The 16,198-nt window shown below is 33.4% G+C and overlaps 1 protein-coding gene across 3 annotated transcripts in view; it reads right to left on the bottom strand.

Annotated features, from left to right (window-relative positions):
* LOC125652575 (uncharacterized) overlaps window positions 1-15,417 on the bottom strand; it is a 40,857-nt gene extending 25,440 nt beyond the window's left edge. Inside the window, exons 1-2 of one of the 3 annotated variants that reach the window (XM_056166643.1) lie at window positions 13,939-15,417; window positions 8,211-8,354 (exon numbers count right to left, since the gene is read on the bottom strand). The gene's annotated coding sequence lies outside the window, so the exon portion shown is untranslated. Of the gene's footprint in view, window positions 1-2,478; window positions 2,931-8,210; window positions 8,355-13,938 lie in introns of those variants that run through there. The other 2 variants (XR_008803382.1, XM_048881897.2) reach the window with 2 other exon arrangements.
* Window positions 15,418-16,198: the final 781 nt, after the last annotated feature.

The raw sequence follows: 16,198 nt of genomic DNA, 5'->3' as shown, positions 1-16,198 counted from the left end.
GAAATCAATAAAAACAGAGTTATTGCCCTTGGATTCAATATTTTGCAACGTATCGTTGATTATTCATCTATAATTGACCTTTACGAAATGAACTTGATCGAGTGACCTTTGTCTGAAAGCCATTTGCCTGTTACTTGTGTGATATATGATCAATACCTGTTCAAAAACTGTTGAAATAAAGAACTTTTTCCTTATATAAGATATATGTACTGAGTGACGTTTCCAAAATGACCTTGGTCCAAAAGTCTGTGTAAAAAGGAATATTTCTGATCAATTTCTAGCAAAAATTCTTGGAGATATGAGCATGGATGGACAGACAGACACAAAAGCAATATGCTACTCCGAAAACTTTTCAGGGAGCATTACTAAGAGATGGCTTTATTTGAACACTAGTACATGTAACCCCTGCCATGGAAAATCAAGAAGTTTTGTTTCCGATGTAGCCAAAAAATACATTTTCTGTCTTCTTTGACATCAGTATCTAGATATATTGACTAATAAGCAGTAATATTCTTTTCATTTAAAGTCTGTGTGTAAAGTCTCGTAAATCAAGGTGAAAAAACTATAATTTAGGGCCCTTAAATAAAGTCCTAGCTTTTCTCATACTATTGATCGGACCTTTGACCCACAAAACCAATGGGATTGAGTCATTCCTGCCCAACATGTATACATCCCATGTAATTCAGTATTATCAATTCAGTTACAGCAAATTATAAAAATGTCACTATTAAAACTTTTGAACATTTTTCTTATATCAAATTGTTCCATTCACTTAACCTTTGACATCACATATAATACTTCTGATGTAATTAAGTTGATCAATCCTGCAACAGTATGAGATGAAAGAGAAGCTTTCATAACATCTTACCTATACAGACAGACAGACAAGTAATTCCTATGCATTCCCCTCCTCTCAAACTTCATTTATAAGTTTTTTCCAAAATACAGGTGTATAATTTATTGTAATTGACGGGTTATTACCGTATTTAATGTTCATTGTGGATTAATTTATTACAAAAGTGCTCAGTTTTGACAATTCTGATCCAATCAAAGCTGTGTGGTTCAAAGTTTTGTCAAATTTTATCCACTTGATAGAAACGTGTCACATCTATACGGATATCCAGCATGCCTTATATTGTTACAACTGTGCTAACCAGAAGTATTGGGTTTTAAATCCGAATTTACATGCAACTGTACGTGTCGCTCTACCATATTGTAACGCATTATCAAGTGACAGTCATGTGACCATTTCAGATGTCTATGAACATGGATACTGAAGTCATCGTCAAAAACCTCACTTCATCTCACATCTCATGTTTGAAACTATAGAAACAATTTAAAAACAATTTTCAATTTGCATTTTCCCACTAAAATATATATGCATATGATACCATCATTTACATCGAAATGATGGGTATATGCAGGAGTCAGCTAGCACCATATCATTTCCTCAACAAACATATTTTGGTGTTACCTCACAATATTTATTTCATATATATTCTTTTAAAGGCAAAAATATGATTTAGAGAAAGTTAGTAACTAAATAATTCTGTTACATTAAAATAATTCTTTATGCTTTGGGAAAAAATTTAAGCCTGTACAGCTTGCATAATCAGACAGAAGAACTGCTTTCCAGAAGTCAATTGTTTCACAGATTCCCCCCCCCCCCCCCCCCCAACACAAATTTGCAATACTTATTCTAAATTCCGCTTGAAGTAGACTGGTATATTTGATAGATATAAAATAATGCAATTATACTACTCAGTCTAATTAAAATTAGATGTTAGATCCGTTCAGATATTCACTACAGTACCTAGCGAGTATTATAGCAGATATCTGATGTCAAATTCCAATTGGATCGGTGCTTAATGATTTATAAGCATGTAAAGCATTTGCCTGTACATAGCATACATTAAATGTACATTCAAAATTCATAATCACATGGAACAAGTGTTTATTTCACAAAAGATTTTTCATTGTCAAGAGTAAATCTCATTAAAGGAAACCCCAGCATTAAAAATCATAAAGTCAACAACCTTTAAGAAAACATATACCCGTAACATTAAACATATGCATGTGTAAGCAACTGACTCCCAGGGTATTCACACCGAGAATCCGGGAGGCTTATAAGTAACTCTCCAAGGACACGGAAATATGACTACCGATATATATACATGATTGACAAAGAAGAAATAAAATTATTGATTAGTACCCTCTTAAGTTGAATTACTAATGCTACACTACTACTGGTGGTAAAATTCTGTTCCCAGACAGGCAAATTAATACATTCAAAACTGCAAATCATATATTTTTCACTAAATTTTATAACAAAGAGAACTTAATATTTACTAATTCTCAAGAAATCAATGCTAAAATATATCTCTCAGCAATATTTTTGAAATGTAAATAGCTTTCTTTGACTATAGAAACAAATCTTGTCCTTTATTAACAAACCTTTCATAAAAAATTTACTCCTACCATTCATCTGAAACACCTTCCAACAAGTTACTAACTTCACAGGTTATCTCAGGAAATTTTTGAGATAATGGTGCCTAAAATAATCCTCATTCCAAATATGAAAAGCAACCACAAAGTCTAAAGAAAATTTCCCCTCACAAAACAAACATAATGTTCAATATCTTCAGCACACTACCCATCATTTCACCACCATGTCTTTGGATTTTCAAAATTAATTACACAAAATATGGCAAGATGATGTCAAACTGTCCCAATTTTAACACTCCAGCCACTGCTGACCACTCTCACTATCATCCAATGCATATACATTGGAAACAACACAATGTATTTATAGAACATATTAAAATCCCAATTAAAAGGCCATTTAAATTGTCCACCGTTCTCAGAATACCTGCAACATGCCGCCCGACCAGTTTAAAGTGGGTCTAGTCCATTATTTTCTCCTCTCCAATGCTAAACAAAGAAACGTGTTTATAGCTATCAATTCTCTTTTCCTTGAAATTGATTGAATGCGAAAATAAATTGTTGGTACATTACGTTCAAGCTGAATAATATCAGTGATTAATTAGCTCAAGGTCAAGCCATTACATAATTAATAAAATCTACAGTAACAGCTGCATATAATAGGTGGAAGTAATTCCACGTCAAATTTTCAACGATTGAAAAGTAATCACTTCTCAGTGTAAAAAGAAGGACTACGTACAGTAAGGACGTATATTTGCCCCAGTCATTATATGTCTGTTCTTTTGTTTGAAGGAGGAATCAATGAAAGCTTGAGGAAAATTGATAGGTAAAATCATTTTAATGCATGAAATAATCTCATTAACGATTAATCATTTCTTTTGTTTCTCGATAACACAAACAAACCACACATCTATGAAATTCCTTAAATTTGTTCTTCGTTAATTTCTAATTGTTTCATTAATGAATACAGGAAAAGCAACGCAGAGTAAACTAAAGCAAATTACATTTACATCACACTCACGAGGTAAGTCAGAGATCGGCAGTAAACTAATTCACGAGGTAAGTCAGAGATCGGCAGTAAACTAACACAAATTACATTTATAAGTACAAGTACTTGGGCCTATCCATGGTTAATGGATCAAAGTTATACTTCACTACTTTCTTGAATATTTTACTTTCAAATTATGTAGTGAAATCAATAAAAACCTGTGTCAATTAATTAGTAAAACTTTTATTCTTCTGAATGTGTACTCTTGTGAAAACTTTGTAAATTCTATACCAATTGAAATAGGATTTAATTTGCATTAATCAAACTCTCTATGTATTTTTATAGGCATGCATCTGAGTACATGATTTATTCCAGAAATGGGAGAGAGATATCTAAGTCTCTGAACTTGTGCCTAATCATTTTGATGATTTGTCTTAAGAAATAAATTTCACTTTTGAAAATACACGAGGGAATGAACGTCCAGCATACTATATTTATCACGATTCATACGCACCTTGTTCACAACTGCAACGCATTCATGAGGAAATTACTGTAACAATTACAATTTGTAAATATATCAAAGGCAAAAAAATTAGAAATGTAAATATGATAAGATTAATGTATTCAATCTGGAATTTATTCCTTGTGTCTTGTTTTTTTTTAATGCATAATAAACTACACCTATAGTGGTTGTAACTTCAATAATCCACATTGATAATGACATCATTATTTTGTTCTGACCTTGCCTACTAAATTGTCTTATTTTGATAACCCCTGGTGACTTAACCTTTCCATAAACATTACGTTTACAGATTTACTGCGACTTACATAAAAGAAACAAAAGTTTATTCTAGAAATTAATGTTTTATAAAGGATTTGTTTATTCCATCTTGTGGTGTTAATTTGTCATCATGTGTTACAATCCATTTTAAAGCCCGTCTAATATATCAGCTCCCGTTGTAGAGATCCCGGACAAACTTTAAATCTGCAAAAGTACTGTGATACATCAATCCACAGAGTTCACTGGAGAAATAACGAGAGTATGATAGGAATCCTATTTGATATACCAGTATAATGTATCTGAAACTGAGTCATCACATGAAATTTAATCTGATACTGATAGTGTGTTATACCACAATTATACCTCTAACCTTCATTAAGATTATATTCAATATGCATGTTATATGAATTAGGAACAGTTCTCATGCACTTTAAACTGAAAATTACAATAATATGAAATTTTTAAGTATACAGCCTAGATGGAAAGTTTAACATTTACAAGTCCAATGTTTCACATTCTATGCCAGCCATTGTTTGCAAACTTTGTTCTTTCTGTGGGTTTAATGAAAGAAAATAAAACCCAGTACATGTATAAACCCAAAATGGAGGATGTTATATTTTAAGTTATTGTCAAACATTTGTACTCTCTTGATTTAGAAATGTCTTTCAGTATTTGAAATTATACAACCTATCATTGGGTCAAATGCTGTCTGACGTGTTTCATACTGATTGTTAGGCCATTCTTGGCACACTGATTTTGACTATGGATAACTCCGTTTACCTGATCAGGATATAGGGCTCACAGCGAGTGTGACCGGTCGACAGGGAATGCTTACTCCTCCTAGGCACCTGATCCCACCTCTGGTGTGTCCAGGGGTCCGTGTTTGCCCAACTCTCTATTTTGTATTGCTAATAGGAGTTATGAGATTGATTGCTGTTTGTTATCTTCACCTTTCATGAGATGATATATCTTCACACAGGCATACTGAAAAGCACTCGTTTAATAACACTCGATCCGTACGTGATATAAAAAACGTTTATTCACATTCAGTGATTTTAGCCATTTCAGAAGTTGAAAGTTATTGAGATAACCCTCAGTGAATGTTAAAGAAAAACCGGAGTGAAAGTTAAAACATTATTAAAATTAATCCAAAAATCTGCAATTTAAAAGATCAATAAATTTCTTAATTGCCATAATGCATATATATTTCATGTGTGACAAAACAGATCAGGTTCAAAATAAGACAAAGTTTAAGGCCAATTTTCTTTTGCTGTGCACAAGGGCAGAAGATGGATCAGCAAACACATACATTGTACTATAAGGTCTAGATGATTTACCCATGTGGAAATCATAAACACACCAAGCAGATGAAGCCAGTGTTCTGCTTCTCTGATCAATCAGATAACCATAATGGTATTTTTACAAATCTCAAAGCAGACATCTCTTCAAAAAGATTTACCAGGTATTTATAGTAAATCCTTGTGCATTTGATTTAAATCTTGATAACCCAAGCACCAGAGTGAAACCAGAAAACTGACAGTCCTCACTCTGGGTTTACTCCGGTAAAATCTCAGTCCGGTATGCCATCCAGGTCAGCTCAGAGTCAGTTATAGGTCAATTCTCAATCAGCCATCAGTCAGTTATTGGTTAGCTCTGAGTCAGATTTGGATAGGTTGTGGGTTAGCTCAGAGTCAGATTTGGATCAGTTGAGGGTTAGCTCTGAGTCAGTTTTGGATCAGTTGAGGGTTAGCTCTGAGTCAGTTTTGGATCAGTTGAGGGTTAGCTCTGAGTCAGTTTTGGATCAGTTGTGAGTTAGCTCCGAGTCAGATTTGGATCAGTTGAGGGTTAGCTCTGAGTCAGTTTTGGATCAGTTGAGGGTTAGCTCTGAGTCAGTTTTGGATCAGTTGTGGGTTAGCTCCGAGTCAGATTTGGATCAGTTGTGGGTTAGCACTAAGTCATCTAAGAGTAAGCTGTGAGTCAGCAGTTAGCTCTGAGTAAGCTATTGGTCAGTTCTCTGTCAGTTTTGGGTCAGTTCTCAGTCAGCTTTGGATCAGTTCTCAGTCAGCTTTGGGTTTTCTTTTTTAAAAATCACAATGAACACTGGGTTCACCTTTGGAGTTAGCTTTGTTGAACTGAACATCCAATTTATATCCTGAGATCTTCCAAGCTTCCATCCCTTAGAATTCTCAATGCACAAGCATTTTCCATCACAAATAAATCCATGCACACTCCCAACAAAAAAATAAACCCATTTCTTTAGCGACCAGAGCTTTCATTATCCCACTAAACCCTTCAGCTGAATTTATAATCGATCGCATACACTGGGTATATCATTCACAGACAACCCATAGCCCCCTGCCCCACCCAACCCCCTAAAAAAAAATTCAAGTTTATATATGATAAACAGAAAAGGGGAAAAGAAACAACATATACAAGTAAAAACTAGAACTGCTTCAAAATTTAAAGAATTATTAATAATATTTTTTATTATCCCCAAACAATTTATACTTAAGGATACAAGTTTATATATGATAAACAGAAAAGGGGAAAAGAAACAACATATACAAGTGAAAACTAGAACTGCTTCAAACAAAAATGGATACACAAATAAGTACAAATATAAATTTTTCAATAAAAATTAAAGACTTGTAAATGTTCTATGATGTTCAAAAGTTGAAATATATTATTCCTCCCTTATATAATGTAACTCTATACAAATTTTCCTCACTCTTTTGGACTTAGATATTGAGAACTTATGGGAATAAATGGCATTCCTTACTGTAAAATGCATTCACTTTATAATCATAAAAACATAACTTTGGTTTTCATTTTCATCATTCTTGAAAAATCTTTGTTTGTAGTCATGCAGATTCCCATTTTAAAGATATTATCCCCTTAAACAAATTATATTTTAATTGATTCCCATGTTAAGGGTAATACCCCAAAAATTTATACCTTAATTGATTCCGATTTTAAGGGTATTTTAAATAAAATGAATGTACTTGAGGACTTTTGGGGGAGGGGTGCACTTCACATCAAATAGAGTGATAGCTGAGAATATACAGTAACAGTGTATTGATACATACATCCGTATTTGTTGGTATAGGTAACGAGACAATCATACCATCTCACCTGTTGCTTATCGAGATAATGGGGTTTTTCACATGTTTACTGTTTCTGTTTGTAATTTGAATGTGCTTATCTAAAGATTCTAGTCAATCATGTGGTTTTGTATTGGCTTACAATCTCCTAAACGTTCAGTACCTGAATGGTACAAACATAACCAAACTTCTCCATTCCATTAAGATAATGTACACTTTAGTTCTAGACTATCTTGTTAATTGTACGAAAACGACAGAAAAAAGGCCATATATAGCTGTGGGATATTGCCTTGTTGCCCTAGACTGTAGGCTATTATTTCATTTATATATAAATACATATACATACAGATGAATGTATGTATATCAAAAAATTTTCATAAAAAAGTCATTTATAGATCCCCTGGCCCCAAATCATGTAACAAACTCAGACTTAAGTCAATATTTCAATCACCTGTTAGATGTTCTTTACTTTTGAACCGAAACTCTTAACATGCAGACACTAGAAATTTAATGAAGCAAAATTGAATCACAATTTTATTTTGGAATGATTGACTTCTCAATCATTTCATGACAAAATTCAGATTTTGACTTAAGTTATGTTTACTATAAAAAATCATTTTCAAATTTCTTGAAAGAAATTAATTGCTGTATGGTTCGGTCTTATTAAGTACAATACAGAGTTGTCAGCAGTCAGATAGCAATTGATCTCATCAACGTAACAAAACACCAAAAACAATATACACCATAACCTTTACAAAACACTGTTGTATCAAAAGAAAACTGATAATTGTAATGCACACGATCGAAAACAACAGGACTGACATCAAAAACCCACATTTCACACGTCACCGGCTGTAATGATCAGATGGACCTTGGCTGTACACAGCAGTGGACTTACCTGTCAATAAACGATCCATCGCCTCCCCTACTGACGCTCCCTACACGTTAAACTGCAGCCCTCATCAATTCTTCAACAGACACTATGCTTCAGTGATTTAGTGTTTTCAGTTATCTGCTCAGATGACAAGCCGGGAACCAGTTCCTGCTCAATTCAATAAAACGATGCATCAATGTGTTGTCAAGATAGCTATCTCTCTCTCTCTCTCGTGTGATATTTTTAAAGTTTTCACACTTATAAAACCTGCATTACATGTAGAATTTAACTAAGCTAATATCTGATGAGGAATGGGTGGCAGGGAATTTCTACAGAGAAGTGGACAAGCCTTTCGCCTACCTGCTCAAGGCTCTAACGAGAATAAGTATCAGTACATGACCATTCACACCTTTACAGATAACATTACCGACTGTCGTCTCATCATAATCACTGCATCATTTAGTAGGTACTTATGTACAAAGTATCGAAGGTGTGTCCATGTATAGCAGATCGACCTAAATAACATATTGAGTTCTGTGTAACTTCCATCTGAATTGGTAATACATGATCATTTAAAAACATTCTAATTAAAATTCATGTTTAACTAAGATCCGTTCACGTACTTGAATACTTATGTATGTGAGTGGATCTAATATCTAATCTTTGATCATTCTAAAACGATATATACATAACAATGTATACATGCAGACAAACCAGAAAGAGAGAGAATAAAAATACCACAGCTGATTGAGAATACTCTCCACTAGTTTCTTTAAATTCTTCAGGAGTATGTTTATTCTATTATATATAGAGAGGGAATTTTGTCTGTAGTAGGACATATATATATAATATGATATAATATGATTTTATATATATATATATATATAGAGAGAGAGAGAGAGAGAGAGAGAGAGAGAGAGAGAGAGAGAGAGGCAGCACTGTTGGTATTTAAAGTAAGACATTTAAAATGCCCATGTCGTAATCTTTTTTTCAGTTTAAATACAAAATAAAGATTATAATAAGAACAAAACAATAAAGAAAACTCAGACCACCCAGCAGTGTTACAGGGATGGTCAAATTAATTTCAGACATTGATTCCAAGTGACCTTGAACATCACTGTAAACGGCCTAAGGGTGGACTTATTACACACATTTGAGTCATAGGTATTATACCACTTCATTACGTATAATCCTCAATTTTACACAAGAGGCCCATGGACCATTCTGTTCACCTGATCATTTGCATATTCCCCATGTAAAAATTGATACACTTTTGTGACCTTGGGGGTAATACTTAACTAATCTCGTGGCAATGATGGAGGGAGGCTGTCACCATGCATATTCAAATCACTGAGTATGTCTAGGGAGTTGAAATTAGAAGCTTTATTGATATGAATGGTTGCTGATTAAGTTTGTATTTTCTGTTGCACAAAACAGTCCCCTCCCTGTTACGTCTGCCAATATACTGTTTGTGTCATGATGTCAAATGGCACAATTATACCACCTTGCCATGACTGACATTCAATTTGATGTTTTGTCTTAAATAAATTTCATTCTTGAAAATACATGAGGGTATGAACGGCAATGCTTCATGCCAGCACACTTCATTCATGAAACATGTTAGCACTTAAGGAGGTATGCTACACCAGAAAAATTTGATATGGATGAAAAGTAAAGGATATTTACAACAATATTTTAAAGCTAAAAACTTTCATTAACTTTACACTATTTAGTCGAAAAATGCAGTTTTAGTAGAAAGCAATCTGGAAAAAAAAATCTAAAACCCCTAGCTGCTTAGAAACTCAAACCTACGATCTACAGTTCAGCAGTCAACATGATAACCTACTCAGCTAGGCGATGAATTTTTAAAAGAATAGACAAATAGTGCTGATATTTATATTTTCATCCATGTTTTAAAATGAAGTTAGCCATTATGACAATGTAGAGTACCTCCTTAATGAATGGTATGCCGGCATGAAGTGTTGCAGTTCATTATACTCTCGTGTATTTTCAAAAGTGATATAAATACATGCAGATATATATATACACATTCTACTTTCATTTCTGTTCTAATTTCTAGCTGTTAGAATAGACCTACTATATTTATCACGATTCATATGCACATTGTTTACGACTGCAGCGTGTTCATGAGGAAATGCCCATCAGTACAATTTGTAAAGATAAGCAAACGCATTGGAAATGTAAATATCACAATTTGTTATACAATAAACAGCTACTCATTTCCAGTGTATATGATGCACTGCATTGTTCAACTAAAGGCCACAAGACAAAGAAGAATTGAGCAAATCTATGTCAGTTCATAATCTCAGGTAAATGAGATAAAAAAAAGAAGCTATAGGGTTAATATTAATCTATGAGAGGTTGCAGTCAATGTCATAATGTATAGACTTGAATTTTCTCTGTCCTTATCTTTAGATCAGTCATAATTACATGAGTACTAGGGAAAAAATCATCAATTACATGAATGTATGGGGGGAGTGGGGGGGTCGGTCATAATTCTACATGAATGTACTGAGGAGGGGGGGGGGGGGAGAGTCCTAATTACATGAGTTACTATCTTCAACTTTCATGAATGTACTGGGGGTGGGTGGAGTGGAGTCATATTACATGAATGCACTGGGGGGGGGGGGGGATCATAATTACATGGATGTACTGGGGGGGGGGGATCATAATTACATGGATGTACTGGGGAATTTTGAAAATACATGAAGGCAAAAACTGTGACACTCCAATCCGGCATCATAAAGCACGTTAACGTTTCATGAAAAGTATGGTGGCGTGAAGTGGTGCAGTTCATACCCTCATGTATTTTCAAATGTGAAAATTTACATTCTACTTTCATATTAATAGTAATTTCTGTCAGAATTCCCAGCTTTTGAAATAGATGCACTATATTTCATAAGACTAGCTCATACAAACATCATTCACAGTACATCAGTTTCGAGATACGATCTAGCTCTTCTGTGTAGGAGGTGCATTAAGTGGAACTTTGAATGCCTAAGTGGGACAGAGTACATGACCTACAGTCAGTGAGGAAGACAATAAAATGTATTAAAAGCGGCTTCTCTTTAAATATGTAAATGTGGGAAATACAAAATATTATCGAAAGAAATAAAAACAATGTTATATTTCCAAGTATCCTAGATATAGTACTTCTGACCAAAGAAATAATGTGATATAATAAAAATTCCATGTATTTGCTACTTAGTTTGTGTATCAGTCGAATTCGGGTGATCAAACAGTGTATGAGAAACTTACTGAGTACATTCACTTACGCAATCATGAATATTCGTCCCACTGCCGCATGTATAAGCAAATTGTTTCATGCTTTACTATGTACAAGAGTTCTCCAAAGGGAAATAACTCGGACGTATCTTGAAACCAGCATATTGCATCACATTCATGAGGAAAGGGCTATCGATTCCAATTGCTATAGAGATATCGAAGGCAAAATCATTGTACTAAATGTAAATATTAGTACATGAATGCACTAGGAAAGTCATAATTGCATTAATGTACTGGGAAAATGTCATAAATCAAACAAAAGTTAACAATAATCCCCATTGAGATGCATTAATACATACATTAAACATTGGTATTACTGCTAATTTCTAACCATAAATATGTGAATCCAAACATATCAAATTAAGTGAGATATTTCCTTAGCAAACAATGAACAAATACAATGAGGCGAAAAAGAACTTGGAGCACCTTGCAATGTAAACTTAATTGTCCGTATAAATTCATTATGAACCTTGCACACATAGTAAAGTATGCAAATCAGGTAAAAAGAATTGTGTAATGTTGCATGTATAATTCCAGTTAATTATAAAGTATACAAATGTCTGCATTAATTAACTATTATAGCTATTCCTTCATGCCAGGTTTTTCTATATACAAGCAGTCTCAGTCATTTCCACAATCTACTAGGGTTTGCCATATTAATTAAGATCTGTAGATTTAATTAATTCTACGTTGCATAGCTTACAATCACACTCAATAACAGCATCCTGGTCAATGGCATATACACAGCAATATAGTATTTCATTTGCATTTCTAAAACAATAACAACAATTAACCCTCCCTTAACATAAAAGTTCAAATGACATTATCGTGATCAAAATTTGAGCAGGTTTTAACATCAATTAGTTTACATTTCAATCCAATTATTCCCTATTAATTTGGGAAATTAAGGGATGTGAATAGTGAATGCTGCATGAATTATTAACTTTAAAAAATGGTACAAATAACGTAGGCATCCGTTACAAATGAAGATCGGGATTTTTAATTGTGTGTGCAACAGATCAAAACAAGTTGAATCACTTACTTTATCGAGCAGTACACCTCCTCGCCTAGAAGAATTCACACGACTCTCAAAAATGAAATTCAAACAACCGTGAAAATGCAAAAGCAATGAAAAAATCATGAAATAGGTATTTTCCTGTAAACATTCCTGGGAGGGCATCAAACATGAAAAAAAACAAAAAACAATCAAACCATCCCATGTCATTTCTAATTACAGCCATTCATCATCTCACCTTTACCTTCTGCTAGTACAGGTAAGGGCCCTGTAATTCCACCACTCACAGCCAATACTGGACAAATCAAACAGCTATGAAACCCACTTCAAGAGTGTAAATATTTCCATTAACAGTCAAATGCAACTAGCATTTACACTTAGTTTACACAATTTGGCCTAAAATATCTCATGGCCTGGTAAGTTTTCCTGCCAAATGAAAGGCAAACGTCCCTGGCCACCATTTACTGCATTTTACTCATTAACCAAAAATAATTCATTGCAGCAGAAATTCATTTCCCTAGAAATCAATTCCCCTTTTCAATGACACAGAAGTATCATGATAAAAGTGTACTTTTTCAAAGATGAGTTGAGAATATATTTACAAAGAGTATTGAATACCTCCAATGCCCGAGAACATCAACCTCTTATACATATGCCAATGACCTTGTTGATTACAATTTATCTATACAGACATAAATGATGGTATACAGTTACAATATTATTTTCCAAAATAAACATCAGCATTCCATCCACATTAAACTCAAATAATCTATGATTGTAATGCTAATTAATCTATGATTGTAATGCTAATTAATCTACTTTCAGGCTACAATGGAAAATCCATTAATAAACCAACTAGAAATCTCTCTTGGTTAACATGGTTTAATTATGATCAGTCAAAAGATGGGGAAAAGGCAAAATCATGCATTTAATACTCAAGCTTTTCTACACTGCCTTCAACCAACTTCAAAACAAATCACTTTATCATAATAAAACATGAAATCCTAAAAGTCAGGTAGATATTTAATGTGTCACAAAAAGTCTGCAGTATAAAAATTTTTTTCTTTCATTAAAACCTTCATCCTGGTGATTTTGTTGATCTTTGATAGAAACGCTCTTAAAACCGAGTCATTTAGAAGCTTATCCTGACATTCATGGCACAGACCTGTCCACTTTTATTTAAATTCAAATGTCAACAGCGTCTTTAAAGCTGACAATTCCTTAAATAAAATGTGCTTTAACCATTAGGCCCCATTGAAAGAATTCACTGTTTTTCTGAGCATTTAGGAGTGGATCAAAGGTTTTGACACCTAAACTTTCTTTGGTAGAACTGTATAAAACATTCTATATATTAATGTGTCATTAAATAAATGAATGTTAATTATGATACCATAATGGAACCAATTATGACTTTAGGATTACTCCATTTACCTGATTAAGACAAAGGGTTCACAGAGGGTGTGGATGATCAACAGGGGATGCTTCCTCTTTCAAGGCACCCAATCCTGCCCCTCCTGTTTCCAGGGGTCCGTGTCTGCTCTGTTCTCCATTCTGTATTGTTTATAGGATTTATGAGAGAGATCTCTGTTTGTTAATTATCTTCTAACCTTTTCACCTGTACATATCAAAAAGATTTTAATTCAAATACACAAACATCATTTTTTCTTTATATAACCAATATAAAAGTTCAAACTCCTATTTTGGTCCCATCTATATCAATAACAATAGCAATAATAATATTAAGATATTAATAACACCATCTGATAATACCAAAAACACACAGATATTAATAACACCATCTGATAATACCAAAAACACACAGATATTAATAACACCATCTGATAATACCAAAAACACACAGATATTAATAACACCATCTGACAATACCAAAAAAACACAGATATTAATAACACCATCTGATAATACCAAAAACACACAGATATTAATAACACCATCTGACAATACCAAAAACACACAGATATTAATAACACCATCTGACAATACCAAAAACACACAGATATTAATAACACCATCTGATAATACCAAAAACACACAGATATTAATAACACCATCTGACAATACCAAAAACACAGATATTAATAACACCATCTGATAATACCAAAAACACACAGATATTAATAACACCATCTGATAATACCAAAAACACACAGATATTAATAACACCATCTGATAATACCAAAAACACACAGATATTAATAACACCATCTGATAATACCAAAAACACACAGATATTAATAACACCATCTGATAATACCAAAAACACACAGATATTAATAACACCATCTGATAATACCAAAAACACAGAAATTGACAAAAAATTCATAAACATCAGGTATAAAACACCCTCAGGTGTTATTTCCTTATACAAAGTGACACATCATATACACACTCACTCTTAGACTCTACACTTGCCTACAGCAAGGCATCAATTTCCACATTAGCTGCAGCATTTGTTTGCACAAAACAATAAATTCACAGAAAATCGTTTTCATATTCATTCAAAATATTAAATGAATGAAGAAAACATTGAAATCTGATAACAGTGTTACAATCTGTAAAACGAAAAAACAATTGGTTTGGGGAAAATAAGTGCTGCCACATTCAATTGTGATATTGAGTTATCAATCACGCTGATTTAACCCTGAACTTTCAATTCATTCTCGACAATCAAGAAAAATGTGAAGTTCAAAAGTTATGACCAAGGTTAAAGTTGCAAACAGATAAAAAAAAAAAGACAATTGATAGAGACAGACCAAAACACCCCCCCCCCTCCTCACCCTTGATTTCAGGGACATACAAATATGAAGTATTAATATATGATTAAATAAATAACACAGAGCTCTCTGACTGGCTTGGCTCCAACAAAGTAGAAAAAATAAAATGCTATACTCACCTCTACATTTCTGCCTCATGGGGATCCGGGTTAGAATAGGTCCTCAATACCCCTTGCTTGTCATAAGAGGTGACTAAATGGGGTGGTTCTTCAGATGAGACTGCAAAAACTGAGACCCTGTGTCACAGCAGGTGTGGCATGATAAAGATTCCTCCCTGCTCAATGGCTGTAAGCACCGAGCATAGGCCTTAATTTTGCAGCCCTTCACCGGCAATGGTGACGTCTTCATACGAGTGAAAATTCTCGAGCGGGACGTTAAACAATATACAACTAACCAACCTCTACATTCCTTAAAGATAAATTATTTTATACAAAATTTGATATTTTTTTAATATCAAACAAAAAATAAATTGATAATTTACAAATAGATATGAATGTTTCTTATCATTTTTGGGTCATAAAATGAATACTCAAGTTTCTAACTTTTAACAAAGTCTTGCACTCCAGCTGTAAACTAATATGGCCAACAAGGTATCATTTCATATGCTCTAGTAGCTGATTTCAATGTTTTGAATTATTCAATCAGTGTTCGAAATTGGTTTAAAGGGACTGATTCACGATTTTCCCCAAAATTATATTTTTCACTTTTAATGATCAAAATCTACTGTCTAATATGTTTAAAAAATTTCACATAAAAATTAAGGTCATACATTATCACAGAAGCTCATTTTAAAGAGTTCATTGTTTGTTTTGTAAACAAAGATTGCGGTATGTTATTGTTTACGAAATTTTCAAAAGAAATGGATATCGATCTAAGTTTATTATAACTTTCACATT

Source organism: Ostrea edulis, chromosome 5 (assembly GCF_947568905.1).
Source record: "Ostrea edulis chromosome 5, xbOstEdul1.1, whole genome shotgun sequence".
NCBI classification, from domain to species: Eukaryota; Metazoa; Mollusca; class Bivalvia; order Ostreida; family Ostreidae; genus Ostrea; species Ostrea edulis.
The sequence above is the reverse complement of the archived record's forward strand: the minus strand, read 5'-3'. Positions and strand labels throughout refer to the sequence as shown.